Source organism: Rattus norvegicus, chromosome 1, assembly GCF_036323735.1.
Source record: "Rattus norvegicus strain BN/NHsdMcwi chromosome 1, GRCr8, whole genome shotgun sequence".
NCBI lineage: Eukaryota > Metazoa > Chordata > Mammalia > Rodentia > Muridae > Rattus > Rattus norvegicus.
In genome coordinates, this window is record NC_086019.1 from 110,516,930 (window position 1) to 110,530,352 (window position 13,423).

Consider the following 13,423-nt stretch of genomic DNA (forward strand, 5'->3'; position numbering starts at 1 on the left):
ACATAGAGATATCACATGGGGGCTCATGGGCAGCCTGCAGATATTTGGAATTAAAACAGTTGAGCTCTAAGATATGCCAGGATGGCACCAGGATGTGGTCCTTCACACCTGTGGTTTGTGTCTTTTAATGAATCTATAAAGAAAGCAGATAAATAAATCCCACCAAGCCTATTGCCAGAATTTACTCTTGAGAAGTGGAACAAAGGATCTAGACCTGAATAAAGAATTCATTATTTTTCCTTTTGCTTCATGAATAGTCAAGGCCGACCTGCTTTTGCAGCTCCCCAATCTTCTCCTTTGGGGAAATGTAGCAAAGACCAGAAACTTACTAATTTATTGTTTAGACTCAAGTGGTTCAAAAATTCAAAGCTGCTCTTTCTCTCTCTCTCTCTCTCTCTCTCTCTCTCTCTCTCTCTCTCTCTCTCTCTCTCACACACACACACACACACACACACACACTCCCATATTTATATGAACAATTATAATACAATTTCTGCAGCATGTCTCAAGCATAACAAGAATTATCCCTCACTATGACATTGCTGAGTGCACATAGCCTTAAATTATATATAACTGTCACCTTTAAGGGCATTTTAAAACTATCATACAGCCTTGATGTTACTTATCTATACACGTGTGAGAGTATCAGGACCTTTCAGAGCATGATCTCTGGATTGGCCTAGACTGTTGCGACCTATATAACTTTGGACTTGATCTGACTGGGACAAGTGCATAATGAAGAAAAGACAGACACAAAGACATCCAAAGAAAAACTAGAGAGCAAAGGTTGAATCAGTTGGTATATTTGCTGTGATGGAGATACACCAGAAGCCTGGAGATTTAACCCTGAAGAAGAAAGTCTGTTTATTATATACAGGTAAGCACAGAGACAGGTTTACTATATACAACTGTCCTCGGAGGAGGGTTGTCAAATCTTATCTTGATATCAGGTCTCTGTATAAAAGGAGTTTTAGGCTGTAGTCATCCTAAAGAGGGAACTAAGATTGATGGCTCCTGCCTCCACAGGTTTCAGCTCAAGGGCAACTGTTCATAATATCCATAGTTGGACCAGAGGAATGTGTTGTCACTCCTCCGAGACCCACTGGAGGAAGGCTTTGGGGACCTTGATATGGCTGTGCTCATGTCAACAACACCCATCCATTTAGGACTTCATCCATTCCCCACAATAGACAACACAAATGTGTTAGCAGACATCAATCCGTTCCCCATGCAACAGCCATTTCTATCATATTCATCCATAGTCTGAATACTGGGGTCATAATTTCTGCATACTTCAATGTCCACTCCTCTCTCCCTTTTCTCTCTGTCTGCCTCTTTCTCTCCTCCCCTTCTTCTGACTCCTCTTCTATCTTAATTTTTTTTTATTTTCAGAATATGGCACTTGTGTTATCTTCCCTAAAAGAAAGAACAACTTTCCTGCCATCCCAGTTTATTCTTGTACATAGATTCATTTGAAAACCTTGGGCACAGGGGAGATGGCTCGATGGGTAAGAGTGTTTGTTGAACAAGCATGAGGACTTGAGTTCATATCCCAATATGCGTGTAAGAAATCAGGCTCACTGCATACTTTTGTATATCTAGGGCAGAAAGGCAGAGGCAGGAAGATCACTAGGGCTCAGTGGCTGCTGAATTAGCTATAGATAGAATGAGAGATCTGATGTCAAGGTACTAAGATACAGAGTGAGAGAATTAGGTACCCAGTACCTTCTGTAGCTTCCACAATCCTCTGTGCAAGCATAAATACCCACAAGACAGGAGGCGAGAACATATGACAGAGAGAGAGAGAGAGAGAGAGAGAGAGAGAGAGAGAGAGAGAGAGGAGAAAGAAACAAAGAAAACATATTTATCTGGTTTCTCAGCTGTATCCATCCATGCAGAGTCTGGGTGCCAGTGCCTTAGGCACCTCCTCCATGCAGAGTCAGTCCTGATCAGTAGAAGAGCTAGTTCCCTCATCTGACTTCTTACATTTCCAACTAGTCTGTTCCGTGCTTTATTATCTACTCCCTTTCTTTGGCTGCTCATTTGTTCTTGTTTTATTGTTTTTCCTTAAAATAAAGTTGTCACATCACTGATATTTTTAATATAATATTTTTATTAATTCTGTGTTTCATAATGCATTATGTATTTTGATCATATTCACTCGTGATTTCTCTCCCCAACTCTTCTCAGTCTGACTCCTACATTTTACCAGTAACCACTCCCCACAAATGTCTCTATCTTGCTGGTTTGTCAATCGCTGATATACTTCTAAATAGGATCTATTTGGAGAGGCACAAACCAGCAGTTTCTTTCTCAGAATAGAAGGAACTAGGGTCCTACACTAAAGAGCTGGAGTTAAACATAAAGATGGGAGAGGGTATGATTCAATATCTAATGAAGGAATGGAGGAGACCTCAAACTCAGCACTGGAGGGCAGATAAAGGCACTTGTCTATAATGGCTGCAGTTCAATTCTATCGGTGTGCACAGTGAAGGGAGAACTGATTCCTGAAAGTCATCATCCTCTAACTTAGCATGTGTCCCATGACACACATGCATACACATGCTCAAACACACACACACAAACACACACACACACACACACACACACACACACAAATACAATAAAATGAAATTTAAACTGAGGTGTTATCATCCCAAATGAAGGGCTCCTTTGTTCCATTGTGGCAGTCTTCTCCTCTCTAACACTTCTTTTTTCCCATTTGCTTTACCTCTCAGCTCTAGCTCTCTCTCTCTCTCTCTCTCTCTCTCTCTCTCTCTCTCTCTCTCTCTTTCTCAAGGCCTCAAACATAAGCAATAACTCATTAAACTCATGATGCATTGAAAATCAAGAGACTTTCTTCATAGTGTATTTCCCTTGGTTGATCCTTCAACTTCACTCGTATCTTCTCCTCATTTTACTTGGGGTCAACTTAGTTAGGTATTAAAGCCATGGGGTTCTTTTGTCATAAAGCCACTACATTACTCTTCTGATCACAGAGCTCCATAATCAACACCAGAAGAGGTAAAGACTTTACAAGAAGTATTTCCATTGATCATTGAGTTAATCTCAACCAACAGCTTTATGATTTTGAAAGACCAATGAAGACAAAAAGACATCAAAGGATGTGCTTGGCCTTAGTGTTTAAATATAAACACTTGGCCCAGACTATGAAGTGTTTAAAACCCCAAACACATGTGCATATACATACAAACACACACACATATGCACACAAGAACATATGTACACCTGAACATACTGGTATGTGCACATATGGACTGATATGTATACATATTTACATAAAATCACAAATGCACACATAATGCACATGCATACACAAACACACCCAATGGTGCATCATGCACTCATACACAGACAAGACAGACAGACAGACAGGCATGCACGCAGGCAGGCAGGCAAGCCGGCACACACACACACACACACACACACACACACACACACACACACACGCTCAGTCCTTCAGATTTTTCCTTGGCAGAATTTTGAACACAGCTGTTGGACCCAGTTGTGAATGTTGACAATCGGAGAGGTACCACAGCAGACGGTCAGTCAGCACATTCACTCAAATGTCAGGCAGCCACATCATTAACACACTGACTGCACTGCCCAATAACTTCCAGCTCCCTGTGGATGCGACTGTGCAGGAATAATTACTTGGACATCACATGTACTTCATCACTTCCAAATTAGATTTTACTAATCCACCGCTTTATTTTCAGAGTAATCTCATTAGTGCAGTGGTGTTTCTGCCTCCCCCATGTCTCAGAAGATTTATTGCCTTAAAGCAATAATAAGATTTAATGTTTATCGAAGGGTGCATCATTTTAAGATTCAGACAGAGGCGATGGGGCTGTGTGCATCCATCCCTTTTCTCTCTCATCCTTCACGCTTTAAGAAAAATTGCAGAGTATAAATTTCTATGTCTGTATCCTGGCTTCCCTTTATTGAAACATAAATAAAATCATATTAAAGACTGCCACTGACTACCTCAAACAAAAGGACCGGTTGGCAGATTATTAGATAAAATTCTTCTACCTGTAAAAATGCAGCTAGGGAAGTGTTCTGATTTATTTATTTACTGAGCATTGCAGTGTGTGCATATGTGTGCACACGTATGTGTGTGCAGTCACTTATTCTCGCATGGCCCAGTGGAAGACAGAGGTTGAAGTCAAGTGTCTTCTTCCATCATTCTTTTTATCTTACTCCTTCAGACAGGATCTCTCATGGAAGTTGAAATTTGCTATTTTGACTATACAAGCTGGTCGGTGAGCTCTGCAGATCTACCTTTCTCTGCCTCACTTCAGCATCCATAGCACTTGGGTAAGAGACGCACACTCCACACATAGCTTTTACTTAAGTATTCAGAACTGGACTCCGATCCTCATGCTTATGCAACAAGCACTAACAGCTGAACCATCTTCCCAACCCGGCACACAGAAAAGAATGAAAAAAACAAGTCTCGATCTCAGTGGAAATGATCTCCATTGTTAATAAAATAAAATAAATAAACTAAATATGCTCAATGGCTTTCCTTCACTTATACAGATCCAGAGAAAGTATTGTTAAAGAACGTGGACTGATTTGTCTCTGTGCCAACAACAGTGAACTCTTCAGAGCTTAAACTCAAAGATTATGTTAGATTAAAAAAATAATCTTGTCTCAAATATTTTCTTCTGCTCTGATAGAACGAAATAAAATGGTATGGAATAATATGGTATGGAAGAGTATGGTACAGTATGGTATGGTACGGTATGGTAAGGTACTGTGTGCAATGGTATGGTGTGGTAAGGTGTGGTGTGCAATGCTATGGTATGGTGTGGTAGAGTATTGAATAGAATGTTATGATGATATGAGCTACAATATTTAAGGTACTGATTTTCTGGTCAGATATTTAACGTGTTGTTCAGATATATTCTGTCAGTGTGGTTCTAGGAAGTTGTTAACTGACAGCTCCTGGATTTTCTGTACTTGAGTGCTAGCTAGAGTTCTGTACTCACAGGAGGGATACATAGCTCTGAAAGACTTAGCTTTGGATCCTGGGTCTTTTAGCAATTAATAATCTGCTCTTGGTAGGTTTTCCGAATTTTCTAGCAACATACATTTGAAGCAATTAGATCTAGAATAAAAGATAAAAAAACAGTATGAATGACAAGTGAGCACAGGTTTTATGTAGTATTAATTGTACACACACACACACACACACACACACACACACACACACACACACACACACTGAAAAGATGGAGACAAATTGCAGGCATAGTCTGCAAGGCTTGTGGGCCCACAGGCAGATTGTGTATAAAGTGTCAAAGCAAAGACCCATACAAGATGGATGAAGCCAAGGTCCACACAGGGTGTCTCAAGTGTGTCTTTCTCAACCCGCCGTTTTGGATACCTAGACACCAATAATTCCAGACAGAGAAAGCCCCTTGTACCCTGAAGACAGCTTTTGTTTTTAATGTATTGATGCACTACATTAGGAATAAGCATATTTAAGTAAGCAGTACCAAAACTAACAATAAAATGATAGGAACTAAAGGAAAGCTTTGGGTGTGGGGCCCATGATTCTTTCACTTCCTTGCTCTGCGCTTCTCTAGGGAGCACTGTGACCTGACAAACATGACACTGCCAGCGTCGTCCACATCAGGGGAGGAAAAAGGCCTGCTCAGGCTAGTTTAATGGTGGTATAGCTCCCTGATACTCCATTGCTCCCATTAAAGAACTGACTACATTTTCATTTCCGCCTGGTTTCCATGGCAATACAGCTCAGCACTTTTAAAAATTTCTATCTTCAGTGAAATATGTTACATAAAAAGGTGTTGTTTGCCCATACTTTGTGGGAGGTGGTAGCAAGTGCTGTCACACTTAAGCAGCAAGTAGCAAGGCAACAAATGTATATAAGGGAGAGGTGGTGGGGGGCAGAGATCTGGCATAGAGACAATGTGTCAAATGCTTCCTACCCAGACATGGCATTTGACAGAGGTGTCAGACTCTGGGGCAACTGAACAAAAGGGAGGACCTAGGCACCAGATCCCACGAAAAGGAATTCCGAATGTATTTGAGTGTACAGAGTTGTGTTAGCTTGAGGAAAGACTGAAGGGCTGCAACGCTGTCAACACACTGTGATTTCCTTAACATCTTTAAAGTAATGCTGAATTTTATAATTATAGTAGAACGTTGGGATGTTTACAAAGACAGTGCTACACAGATTCCTTGTAACTCTTAGATGCTGTATAAATGATGTCACAAAGCTGTTACTATGTTGCAGAGGTGAGAGGTCTACTGTGGAGCACAGTGCACACAGTGACGCTGCTGGTGGGGCAGCACAGCACACTGCAGTTATCACTAGCAAGGCTGTGTGCCTTCCGGGTGCTCTAGATGACAGCCTGCTCTGTTCCAGATTTCAGAGGCTTTCTCCTTTTTATGCAGCCTCCTTTGAATTTCCAACTCAGAAACTATTCTCCTCCTGTATCACCCTGACCCTTCTTCCTACACAAGCCTCTCTTTCACACAAAGATGCTGTGACTAATGTGTTCACAGACAGCCTGGGTCTTTGACAAGGGAGCATTTTTTTTTAACCTATCACATCCTCTATCTGATTTTGCCTCTGATGTGATAAAATTATCTTAAAAAGATCAATGTCGAGGAGAGAGGAATTTATTTCAGCTTATAATTTCAGACTCTAGTCTCTTATCAGGGAAGTCGCAATGCATGATCTTGAAGTAGTTAGTTGCATCACATACACAGTTAGGAACAGAGGAGAATAAACACACCCTGCTTTCTTGCTTACTTCTCAGCTGGATTTCTCGACTCTTAGACACTTCAGAACTCCCTTCCAGGTAATGGCGCCACCCACAGTGGGCTGAGATTTATTAAAAGACAATGCCCCATAGATATTTCCAGCTATCAACCCATTGTAGGCAATCCTTCATTGCAACTCTCTTCCCATGAGATTCTAAGTTGTGTTGAGTTAAAAAATTAAAACCAACCAACCAAGTTACCATGTTGCACTACGGAGAATTCACTACTACACATCACCAAACATTCGTTTGTCAAAACTAACAAATTGACATAGGCATATTATTGTGAACCGAACTCCAAATTGAATTTTGTGTTCATAGTCTCTTCTTTCTGCTCCAAGATTCTACTCAGGAAGATTCTACTGTGCATGTGGTTTTGTGTCTCACATTCTGCCCTGTACTGTGAGGACTTCTCAGCCTGTATTTGCCTTTTATCACCTCTGCAGTCTGAGGCATTTGGGAAGGCATGGTTTTGAAGACATGTTGTCAGAAATGGTATTTGGATGACTTGCTCTACCCTAGACACTTCATATTTTTCTTTCAGTTCCTAAGCAAGAGCAGAAGGATTCAATGGCTGCTTAGCTTGCCCAGGTCATTGTATTTCAGCTGTGCAAAGGGAGCAGAGAAAACTGCTGTCCTTAGAACAGAACTTCAGTTGGGGATTTAGCTCAGTGGTAGAGCGCTTGCCTAGGAAGCGCAAGGCCCTGGGTTCGGTCCCCAGCTCCAGAAAAAATAAAAAGAACCAAGAAAAAAAAGAAAAAAAAGAAAAAGGAAAAGAACAGAGCTTCAGAGCAGGGGATGATAGTCATCTCAAACAGAAAAAGTAGAGCCTTAGTGGTCAAAGACAAGCATTCTTGAACTGTCTCCATTCATCGCTAAATGACAAAATCATATTGATGGAGATGTATGTTTTGTAGAGTCCTGTCCTCTAGACATGGTGTGGCTGTTGCCTTCTTAAACTCAGAGCATCTCTGATTATCCACACAAGTAACAAGACTGTACTTATTAACATTCAGTGAAGGGAGGGAAAACTCATAAGGTATAAGAGAAAGGGTGGAGGAGATCGTGGGTTGCTTTTGAGAAAGTGCTTGAGAAGCCCTGAGGATTTGTAAGTACTCACCATCAGTAGGGGAAGGAGCTTTTGTCCTGGCTCATGATCCTGAAGGTAACCCGTATTTACCTTATTTATGTTCCTATAAATAGCCCAGTTAGATTCATTGGCTCATCAAAGTGCACGTGGGGAACATCTCTCAAGAGACACTGTCAACCTGCCACAGAGATAATTTGCTGTTTATATTTAACATATTCCTCCAGGCTATGTTAAAACATTGGGTTCAACAAAGCTTTTCAAAAACGATACATTGTAATGTGCCCCTTCCACCGTTTTTGAATTTATGAGACAGAGTCTCAAGCAGCCCATGCTGCCTTCAAACTTGTTATATAACTAAAATTTACTATGGAAAATTAAAAGTGTTGTAATGCCACACTCAGTTTTATTAGGTTCTGAGGATTAAACCCAGGGTTTCAAGCATGGTAGTTGTATATTCAACCATTTCAAGCACTTGGCCAATCATTAGTAGATTCTCATGTATTCTTATTTGAAAGGAAAGATAATAATCATTTTAAAAATTACAATTACTTCATTCTTGGTGAATAGGAGCATTATTTAAGTTTACATGAATACTTTATATATATAAGTTAAGTTCTTATTAAGAACTAGGTGTATTTCACTTACCTTAAGCAATAGTGAAACAAAGAATGGTATATATATATATATATATATATATGTATATATATTTGATTATATAAAGTATAAATGTGATAAGAAATAATATTGCAAGATATAAATGTGTCTGAAATGGGGAGTCCACATTCTAGTCATTTGAGAACCATTCAGTGTCAACCATGATAGTAATGGGAACAACAGTTTTGAAGCCTAAAGTTGCATGGGGAGGCACGACTCAGGCTTCAAACTCCTGAAATTTCTGGTGCACTGTATATTAGCTATAACCTCGCCATTAAAGAACTACAGTGCCTATTCTTCAGAACAATGATGACAACTTAGTTATGTTGATTACATAATAGATACTACAAAAACCACTAATAGATAAACTAAGGTCATAACTAAATATTTATGAGTAAATATTAATGCTATAATTTGCAATAAATCTCTTAATCATAAAAATCAGCATTTCAGGGTAAAACGATTGTAATCTTGTTTTTGTGAATATTATTTTACTCAATGGCTTGTAAGCAAACTTTTAAGCTATATTTAAAGTGGTCCTTTTCAAATCATTTATAAATAATAAATAGAAGTTTTTTTTTAACATAGTAGAATTTAAAAATATTCCATAGGTTCACATGAACAAGGATCCATTGGGATTTGGTTGTGGAATTAGATGTAAAGACTCTTTGTAATTTCAGGTTTACCCTAAGATCTTAGGTTGTCATGGTCCCAAAAGGGAGATTTCAAATAGCACAAAGCCCAAGAATGTGTTTCTTCTCCCTTATTTCTTGTATATTTGAAGAACATGAAAGTCAGGTTAATGAGAAAATTCTTTAGATGTGTTCCTCAGTTGAAAGAGAACTGTTGAATTCTTTATGCATATGCTTGATAACTTTCTATCATATGAAGACACAGGACGCATTAAGACTTCTGTGACTTTGTCTTATCACTTTAATAACTATTTATTCTGGTCACAAATGTGAAGCACAGAGAAGAGGGAATCTGTTGAATTGCCTGTGTAACATAGTCATTTCCTCAGGCATACATCTCTATATCTATAACTTATTGCCTTTCAGGTTCTGCATTAGAATGTGCACATATACTGCTTACAGGTGTTTCCTAATAAGTCCATGTAGTACATTATTGTGGTTATTATATCTTTTACAAGGCATGAAACAGAAATTGAGAGGCCTTAAGTCATTCATTTAAGACTACAGTCGGGAGATGGTAGGTCCAAAGCTTTTCCTGAGAATATGTGCGCTCTAATTTCCCACCACCACACTATATCACCCAAAGAAAAGCACTGTGGGAAATGAGCATCTGTGTTAAATGACAAGGTGATCGATCTTAAAGGTTCTGATCCTGGGCAGCTCCTGAATGCATCAAACTTCAAACATCCAGGACGAAGGCTTAATTTAATGCATTCCTCAAGGTATGGCCAAGAAGGCCATTGTACTTCCATTGTGTGCTATATACTAAAACTTGGGTAAATAATAAATAGCAGTGTTTTTTTTTTACACATTAGAATTTATAAATACTCCATAGGTTCACATGTCAGGGATCCATTGGGATTTTGTTGTGGAATTAGCTGTAAAGGCTCTTTGTAATTTCAGGTTTACCCTAAGATCTTAGGTTGTCGTGGCCCCAAAAGGGAGATTTCAAACTAGCACAAAGCCCAAGAATGTGTTTCTTCTACCTTACTTCTTATAAGTATGTACATCAATGACTTGCTGATGACACAAGCATGGAGACATTGTCACTGAGAATGGAAGATAAACATTTCCCTCCATGATGAGAATGTGACTTTTCAGCATGCTGAGAATAGATTACATTAGTCACTGGCTGTGTGTTCAAAAATACACCGCAATACTCTAAAACTAGAATCAGATTTTGGAAGAACCTCTTTCATATTTAATTTGATTTCCTTCACGAATATGATATACTGGTCAAACCTTTCAGCTACCAAAGAATGATATTTTACAATTATCTTCCTCCACAGCGATCACAGGGTGTCACTTTGTTGTGGGTCTTTTGCAATATCTGGATGAGTTATTGTAACACTTACTTCAAACACTTCCTGCTTGTATTTAATAGCATAGGGCACAGAGCCTTGCGCTTCACAAGGTGCTAAATATATTTCTAAGAAAAATGTGGATCTAAGTCACAAGCTTGTCTTTGTATCCTACGGAAACAATGGTGACCAACTGATCAGACAAGTATGCTATGCAGAATCATGGCCATCTTCATGGAATATGAACTTCCACTTGGGTTTAGGAGGATTGGAGATATTTGTGTTAGCTCTTAACTGAAATCCTATGCTATCTGAACTCCAGATCTTTTAAAAAATGAATTAAATTTGTTCTTAAACACACACACACACACAGACACACAGACACACACCATTTTGCTATTTTGACCCCTCCCCCTCTCTCCTCCTCTTCCTGCCCATCTCCCCACTTTCCTCTCTTAGATGTCCACACTCCACATTGTTTTGTGATCTATTGAGTTTATCTAGAGTGGTCTGTAGGTCCATGGGTTTGGAAATATCCTCTGGAACCATGTGGGTACAAAGCTATATTCCTCAGAAAACACTTAGAAAGAATTCTTCTGATATCTTTGATTTTGTGATGAAAACTTGAAACTTAAATTTCCTGATGATATGTCCAAAGTAAAGAAAAATAGATATAGAAATGGGAGTGGCATAGTGATCTCACTTTTTTTCCCTGCCGTAGGGTCACTTGTAAATGTCTAAGTTGGTTTTGTAACTTTTTTTTAAAAATCATACTCAGCTTCTCCTGGTTTTACCTGAACAGAAGCTTTGAAGATGTAACTCTCTATTCAGAGGCCTCCCATGCTTTCTCAGTACCTGAAAAACAAGAGATAACATTCTTGTGGTTAATGTTCAAGGATCATATGGAAATAGCCAAATTTTCTTCTCCTACATTGCACCGTCAAAGTGGAAGAATTTGCCATTCCACAAATTCACCCAGGAACTGATGCAGTGTTCATTTTTTTCTATGACAAAACTATTACTTATCCCTTAAATAACTGGCCTTATCCCTCTATAGTCTATTATTCTCTGACAACAATCCTAAGTGTCCTTGTATTCATTTTCCCTGAGTCCACTCTCCGCGGTTTGCAGTCAACTATCTACTTGCTGTGGCCTTGCATGAGGTCTTTCTTTTCTGCATATAATCTCCTGGCGATTATTTTCTTCCTTCTGTAAGTATACCAGTCAGATAAGTTGGATCTTCTAACAACTGACAGTAGGATATTTTTTCCATCTTTATTAAATTGGGTACTTCTTATTTACAGTTCAAATGTTATTCCCTTTCCAGGTTTCCAGGCCAACATCCCCCTAACCCTTCCCCCTCCCCTTTTAGATGGTTGTTCCCCTCCCCATCCTCCCCCCATTACCACCCTCCCCCCAACAATCACATTCACTGAGGGTCCAGCCTTGGCAGGGCCAAGGGCTTCCCCTTCCACTGGTGCTCTTACTAGGATATTCATTGCTACCTATGAGGTCAGAGTCCAGGGTCAGTCCATGTATAGTCTTTAGGTAGTGGCTTAGTCCCTGGAAGCTCTGGTTCCTTGGCATTGTTGTACATATGGGGTCTTGAGCCCCTTCAAGCTTTTTCAGTGTAGATCTCTCCTGCGAGACACAGCCAGAATATGGCAAATACATAGGTGAATGCCAGTAGCAAACCACTAAACTGAGAACTGAGAAACGGACCCCCGTTGAAGGAATCAGAGAAAGGAATCAGAGGAATCAGAAACAGTAGGATTTAATCATCCCTTTAAGAAGGCCTATTGTCAAACAATCCCATTCTGAGGTATTGAGGGGGTGGGGTTCGAGTTTCAATATACAAGTTTGGCAAAAAGGATATGTGTTATTTAGATTTAATTGTCAACCTAACAATGCTTTGATCCTCCGAGGGAAAAATCCATCATAAAGGAGTTGCCTATACTAGGCTAGGGTATGGGCATGCCTATGGGGGTGGGCGTTGTTAACTGATGTAGGAGAGCCCATCCCACTGTGAATGATACCATGTGAAGTATTAGAAAAGCAGTTAATTGCCAGTCAGAGAATGAGCCACCAAGAAGTATAATTCCATGGTTTCTTTGCTGTTCCTGGGCTATGAGCAAGGCCCCTGGTTAGAGGTAAGCAGAATGGAACATTAATCTGGCCTGCCTTCAAGTTCCTGCTTGAGTTCGGACTGTGTCCTGGAAAGGGAAAACCAAATTAACCCTTTCCTCCCCTAAGTCACTTTTGCTTGGAGTGTCTCATCATCACAACAGAAGGAAAACCCAGCATTGTCCTCAACAAACGTGATAGTTCCTGTACCGGTTTCCTAGCATTGCCATTAAATGTTGCCGTTAAGTTTTATGGCTTAAAAATGACAGATTCACTTTCTCATAGTGCGGAAGTCTGAAAATGTGAATGAAGTTGCTGCCCAGGCCTTACGCCTTCTAAATCTCTTGGGAATAATCCATCCGATTTACCATCTTTCATGAATCCACATTAATACTTTGCTCTCTGGGTGTGATACCAAATGCAGACTCTCTGTAGTCCACTCTGACTTTATCTCTGTCTTCAGCAGTATCACCTTCTCCTTTCTCCCTTTGCGCCTGCTAAGTATTTTCTCGCAGTAGCTGTCTGGCTGCTGCTTCAGTATCTCAGGTGATTCTCAGCTTCAGTTCAACCTTTCTTCTAGGAAGCTGTGTTTGGCAATGTAAGTCATGGGAAAGTGACATTTATGTTATTATTATGTCTCCTATGGTCTTAACCTTCACAGTCTTGTCCTCTGTTTGCACTCCAATAAAAGAAAACGAAGAACTAAAAAATAGGAATTGAATCTTGTCTCTACGTTACTGA